Source organism: Monodelphis domestica, chromosome 6 (genome assembly GCF_027887165.1).
Source record: "Monodelphis domestica isolate mMonDom1 chromosome 6, mMonDom1.pri, whole genome shotgun sequence".
Lineage (NCBI taxonomy): Eukaryota > Metazoa > Chordata > Mammalia > Didelphimorphia > Didelphidae > Monodelphis > Monodelphis domestica.
The window spans coordinates 72,625,700-72,631,154 of record NC_077232.1 but is presented as its reverse complement, the minus strand read 5'-3'; the positions used below and the strand labels follow the sequence as shown (position 1 = coordinate 72,631,154).

The following is a 5,455-nucleotide window of genomic DNA, read 5'->3' as shown; positions in this document are numbered from 1 at the left end:
AATTGTGTATATTTCACAATTACAGAAGTAAAGTACAAGGACTAGTTTTCAAAAAATAGGATTCATTTCCTCTTTGACTTATCATGACGCACAGTTTGAGTGCAAATAATGCAGATAAAACAATGTGAGTGCAAATGAGGTAGGCAAAGCAACAATACATTCAAGAAAATACAAAAAAAAAACCTCTCTTTTCTCAAATTTCTCATAAAACTTGCCTGTGCTTCTCCTTTGCATGTATCTCACTTTCCCTTGTATCTTACTTATATGTGTACATGTTGTCATCTCTCTCACTGGTTTATAAATCATTTGAATATAGTCTGTATCATATCTCTCTATATATCCTCAACACCAAAGTCATCTATCTATCTATCTATCTATCTATCGACTATATATATATATATTTATTTGTATTTGCTTCGTCAGTGTTTGTTTTAAATAAATATTCATATACAGGATTGTTATGGATTGATTCATTTTCAATCTGTTTTTTTTTTTCTTTCAAAGAGTTCTGTTAGGGAGTATCCTATATTAAGACCAATATAGGACTATACCTAAGGAAAGTAGCCCTTAACGTTATCCAATTATGTTTGGTCTGAACCTGTCTTTGTTAGTCCAATTTTTTCTTTTTTCTTTTCTGATAAGTATCTAAGTCTGTTGACAGTCGTTTTCTCATTGATGAACAAATATGCCACTTCAGTTTGAATTTATGGGTAATATGAATCGGTCTTACAGAATTCATTCAGTCGCTTTGCTGATAAACTCAAGCTCCTGATTCTACAGAAGTAAAAAAAAATGGACCTGACCATAGAAGACCTCCTCCAATATGAAAGATCCAAGGACTTAAATGCCCCTTTACTCTTCTGAAAATCTCTTTTAACTTAAAGCAGCATTGGATCTGGAGTCAGAAGAAATGGGTTTGAGTTCTACCTACTTCTTTTACTATCTGTGTCACCTTAGGCAAATTATTTCTTTGAGCTTCAGTTTCCTCATCTGTAAAATTAATATGCTGATTCATATAAAATACATGAAAATATACTTTCTTTTACTCTTTTTGCAGAGATGAATGGTCCATAGGTGTGAAATAATTGAATATATCTTCAGATTGGGGGGGAAATGTTTTTTTTTAATGGTGCCAATTTAAAATAGATTTTTATTATCCAGGACAAGAATTGCATTTCCATTTGTTTTTAATATAGTACTGATAAAGTATGATGTTGTTCACTTCTCCTTCTGTACACATTCAAGTATTCAGAATGCCCAGATTTACACAGCAGCTTAAATGTTATTTTTTAAAACTGCTACTGCCTTGGCTACAAATTTGAGTCCTTCGATTTTTGTAAATCTGTGTGGAATGCTTTTTCTTCTGGTATGTCATAATGTTTTGGTGATAAAGTTTGTGTGTGACCCTGCCTCTAGCTCTTCTCCCTGTGATTGTGGCTGAGGATGTGGGCTTTATGCCAGCCAGGAGAATCTACATACATGGGCTTACTTTTTGTAGTCTAATTAGATTTGCACTTCTTTTTCTTTTAGTTTATTTTCTTTCTACTTCAAGTGATTATTAATAAACTTTATATAAAAAAAGTTGATCTCTTCGATGGTAGGTCCAGAAGAAGCACCTCCAGATGGGGCTGCTCCAACCTCCTGGGAATCTACCAGGCATGTCCCCTGGCATGCCTCCTGCACTCTGTTACAGATTGGTGATGATGGAGTTACAGACTTTTTTCCAATTCTTTCTGCTGATGCTCAGATTCCTCATTTTCAGCAGTCTGGTTCTTATCCAAGATAGTTGATTATTTCATTGCATTTGTCAAGGATCTTCTGTTTGTCTTCATCACCAATTTTGCCTTGCAGTTTCTTATCTTCAACAGTTGCCTTCATGTTGAAAGCATAAGACTCAAGAGAATTCTTAGAAGCCACCTTTTCTCTCTGCTTCTTATCTTCAGCCTGGTACTTCTCAGCCTCCTGGACCATGTGCTCAATTTCTTCTTTGCTTAGACGCCCTTTGTCATTGGTGATGGTGATCTTGTTCTCCTTGCCTGTGCAGAGACATTGAGGATGGCATTAGCATCAATGTCAAATGTAACTTCAATCTGAGGGACAGCCCTCAGGGCAGACAGGATTCCTGTGAGCTCAAACTTGTCAAGCAAGTTGTTATTCTTTGTCATTGCTCTTTCACCTCCATAAACTTGAATAAACACACCAGGCTGATTGTCAGAGTAGGTGGTAAAAGTCTGAGTCAGTTTGGTGGGAATGGTGGTATTGCATTTGATTAGAACTGTCAAGACTCCACCAGCAGTTTCAATTCCAAGGGAAAGAGGAGTAAAATCTTGCAGTAGCAAGTCCTGAACATTATCAGATTTATCTCCAGACAAGATGGCAGCTTGGACAACTGCACCATAGACAACATCCTCATCAGGACTGATACTCTTGTTGAACTCTTTGCCTTTGAAGAAGTCCTGCAGAAGCTTCTGGATTTGGGGGATTCAAGTGGAACCTCCCACCAAGACGATATCACAAATCTGTGATTTATCTAGCTTGGCATCTCTGAGGGCCTTTTCCACTGGGTTCAGTGTGCCACAGAAGAGGTTAGCGTTCAGCTCTTCGAATGGGCCCAGGTGATAGAGGTATAGAAGTTGATACCTTCATAGAGGGAATCAGTCTCAATACTGGCTTGTGTACTGGAAGAGAGGGTTTGCTTTAAACATTCACAAGCAGTGCACAGATGGCAAACAGCCCTCTAGTTCTCATTGATGTCCTTCTTGTGCTTTTGCTTAAACTTGGCAATGAAATGGTTGACCAAGTGGTTGTCAAAGTCTTCCCAGTCAAGTGAGTGTCCCCAGCTGTGGACTTGACTTTAAAGATGCCATCCTCAATGGCAAGGATGGAGACACTGAAGGTACCACCTCCAAGGTCAAAGATCAACACATTTCTCTTGGCACCAACTTTTTTGTCCAAGCTGTAAGCGAAAGCAGCAGCAATTGACTTGTTGATGATTTAGAGCACATTGAGACCAGCAATGATTCTGGCATCTTTGATGGCCTGATATTGGAAATTGTTGAAATAGGCTGGTACTGTGACAATAGCAATTTGTTTTGTTTGTTTGTTTGTTTTTAAAATTTTATTTAATTGATTAATTAAGAAAATTTTCCACAATTAAATGATTCATCTTCTTTCTCTCCCCTCCTTCCACCCCCTCCTGTAGCCAGAGAGCAATTCCACTGGGTTTTACATGTGTCATCAATCAAGACCTATTTACACATTATTGATATTTGCACTAGTGTGATCATTTAGAGTCTACATCCCCAATCATATCCCCATCGACCCCCTATCGATCAAGCATGACAATAGCATTTGTGACAGTCTTCCCGAGGTAAGCTTCAGCAATTTCTTTCATCTTGATCAAGACCTTAGATAGTACTTCTTCTAGTTAGAAACTTTTGGTCTCCCCTTTGTACTCCACTTGGACCTTAGGCCTGCCTGCGTCATTCACCACTGTGAAAGGCCAATGCTTCATGTCTCATCATCAAGTCTGACCACTCAGATGTTTGACATCAAAGACTGTGTTGGTGGGGTTTATTGCAACTTGATTCTTTGCAGCATCACTTATTAAACATTTTGTTTCTATGAAGGCAATGTAGCTGGGAATGGTCCTGTTTTCTTGGTCATTAGCAATGAACTCCACTTTCCCAGGAATAAGTGGTACCAAGATCAGTGCCAACTGCGGGTCCCTTCAAGTATTTGCTGGGGTGTCATAGATGACCATTGTGGAGAAAGAAGGGCTGTTACTGTGCTGAGTGGGGAAGAGGGGGAAGTTTTAAAAGGTTATGCTGACTTTTAAAAATTCTTTGTTATATGGAATGATTTTCCACAAAGAGGGTGGAACAGGGATACTTGAAGAAATTTTGGTAATATAAAAACAAAACATAACAAAAATATTTTAAAAAACATTAATAAAAATTAGACTAAATTAAGATCTACAATCCTTGCCTAGGTCCTTGCCAAGTCCAAATGAATAAAAGTTTTTCTTTTGGCCACAGTAATATTCTCTAAACCAGATCAAATATTACTGTTCCAGGGCCAACAAGCAACATTTTAAACAACAATCAAGAAGCCTTTTCAGTGTGGCACAGGTGATCAAGAGAATTGTCTCTTCTGATAGACTGGGGTTCCTTTCATGCAGTTGGATGTAAGAATGTTGTCTCTATGGAAAAGGAAATATATTTTCTTGGTTACTTCTCATATGCCCTTGTGACAGGCTATGTCAAAGAGGATTGATTGAGTACACATTATGTAGGTTACAAGGAGCAAGGAGAGGTTGGCTTCTGCTTTCTTTTCAAGGCAGCCTCTTTGGATGGAAATAGCCAATGGTAGCTCTCTCTTAGCATTCCAGAGAAGATGAGGGAAGGGATTTCTCTCCCTTTTGCCTTCTTCAAAGTAATGGCAACTATACATATGTGATAATAAAAAGATTTTCCAGGCTAATGTGACCTTGAGAAAAGGACTTTTCTAGCCTTGTCTGTTGGCCTTGTAACTTTTAGAGCAGCTTGCTCAGCAGATTTCTGTAACATTTTCTCAGAGGAAAATGACACCATCATCAATCAGGAGGACTCTATAGCTGAAAGATCTATAGAGCTATGCCTGAATGGCCAGATGATATCTCAAAATTCTGATTATATTCTGGGAGGTAAATTTAGCATTATAGGACTACTCCAGGACATTTCACACATGCTCCTGCTCTGTACTCTCTGTTCAGATTTTTTTGGCCAATCAGACATGGCTTGTTAGTTCTTTCAGTTAGTTGCAGGGTTGTCTTGTTGGAAATGCCCATCTCTGAGTAGTTCTAGAAATCACCTTCTGCTAGGAAACAGACTCTTGGACTCTGAAATTCTTGAAGTTAGGAAATATCAATTCCTTAAAGTCATATTTTGGTGCTAACTTTAGGGAAATAAATATAAAACAGAAGATGACACAAGAGATTTGAGGTCTAGTCTCCAGTTTGTCTAGGCAAGCATGCAGATTTAGGTTTTGTTTATTTTTTGTTTTGATTAAATGGGTTTTTTTTTTTAAACCCTTACCTTCTGTCTTGGAGTCAATACTGTGTATTGGCTCCAAGGCAGAAGAGTGGTAAGGGCTAGGCAATGGGGGTCAAGTGACTTGCCCAGGGTCACACAGCTGGGAAGTGGCTCAGGCCAGATTTGAACCTAGGACCTCCCGTCTCTAGGACTGGCTCTCAATCCACTGAGCTACCCAGCTGCCCCCTGCTTAAATGGTTTTTAAAAAATTTATTCTGTTAAATATTATCCAGTTTCAATTTTTTAAAAATTCAACATTGTTAATTTTATGGTTGGACTGAATATATTTAATTTGTTGCCAGGGATTTAATTACTAAATTCCCCAAAATGAATGACTAAAGTCAGAATGGAATTTATGGTAGTTTATTTTACAATAGAGGGAA

At 38.1% G+C, this 5,455-nt stretch overlaps 1 pseudogene; it reads right to left on the bottom strand.

Moving 5' to 3' along the window:
* Positions 1-1,059: 1,059 nt before the first annotated feature.
* LOC100027321 (heat shock cognate 71 kDa protein-like) lies at positions 1,060-3,529 on the bottom strand (annotated as a pseudogene).
* Positions 3,530-5,455: the final 1,926 nt, after the last annotated feature.